The sequence below is a fragment of the Myotis brandtii genome, unplaced genomic scaffold, assembly GCF_000412655.1.
Source record: "Myotis brandtii unplaced genomic scaffold, ASM41265v1 scaffold384, whole genome shotgun sequence".
Taxonomy (NCBI): Eukaryota; Metazoa; Chordata; class Mammalia; order Chiroptera; family Vespertilionidae; genus Myotis; species Myotis brandtii.
The window spans coordinates 358,341-359,150 of record NW_005364745.1 but is presented as its reverse complement, the minus strand read 5'-3'; the positions used below and the strand labels follow the sequence as shown (position 1 = coordinate 359,150).

Below are 810 nucleotides of genomic sequence, written 5' to 3'. Positions count from 1 at the left end.
GATAACATCGAGATTCTTTAAGTGTTTTTAATCCAGTTAAATTTCCCTTTGACTCCAACAGCTCCCTGCTGACACCGACTGGGGACCTGAATTCCAGGCTCAGAATTAAGTCAAGAAGAAAGGATGGCAGAAACAAATAACAGAGTCAGCTCTATGCTAGGAAACCGCTATGCTGACTGGGGCTCCAAGACTTTAACCCATTCATCCCCACCCCCTCCGCCCCCCCTTTCTAGAATTCTTCTTTCCAGCCGGCGCACAGCAAGCAGGCAAACACCCTTTCCCCGCTCTGGGCTTCGTGGGTTTCAAACAAGTCTGTTCAGTTTCTTGGGCACATACTTGCTTCGTGCGGGTGGAAGACAAAGTTCACGTTTTAATGCCACCGGTTGTCAGTCACCAGGTAAAAGCTCCCCCGGGCACAGACCCGTCCCCAGCCTTTGTCACAGGGCAAAGCTAAACCGCCTCGCAGGAGCCACCGAGGTGGTGGGCAGCCACCCGAGTCCCCGCGGGGCTGCCCGCAGAGCCTCACACCAGCACAGAGACACACAAAAGGCAGGCGCGGGGGAAATGTCACCCGCCGGCCCGGCCCGAAGGTGCACGCATTCCAGGGAGGCATTCCTGGGATGTCAGGCCGCGCAGCCGCTTCCCCGTCCCCGGCTCGGTCCCGAGGTGCCCCGCCGCCCCACGTCTGCACCCCAAAGCGGAAAGCCCAGGAGGGAAGGAGGTCGCAAACATGGAGCCCCGGGGGAGGAGGGGGAGAGCTACTCACAGGCTGGCTAGCGCGTCCGCGGAGCGAGCATGACCGGCCCGCGA

At 59.6% G+C, this 810-nt stretch overlaps 1 protein-coding gene across 4 annotated transcripts in view; it reads right to left on the bottom strand.

Annotated features, from left to right (window-relative positions):
- DAB2 (Dab, mitogen-responsive phosphoprotein, homolog 2 (Drosophila)) overlaps positions 1-810 on the bottom strand; it is a 159,421-nt gene that overhangs the window by 48,149 nt on the left and 110,462 nt on the right. For 2 of the 4 annotated variants that reach the window (XM_014544847.1, XM_005872568.1), the window contains exon 1: positions 767-804. The exons of 1 other annotated variant lie outside the window; for it this stretch is intronic. The gene's annotated coding sequence lies outside the window, so the exon portion shown is untranslated. Of the gene's footprint in view, positions 1-235; positions 251-766; positions 805-810 lie in introns of those variants that run through there. One more of the 4 variants, XM_014544851.1, reaches the window with a different exon arrangement.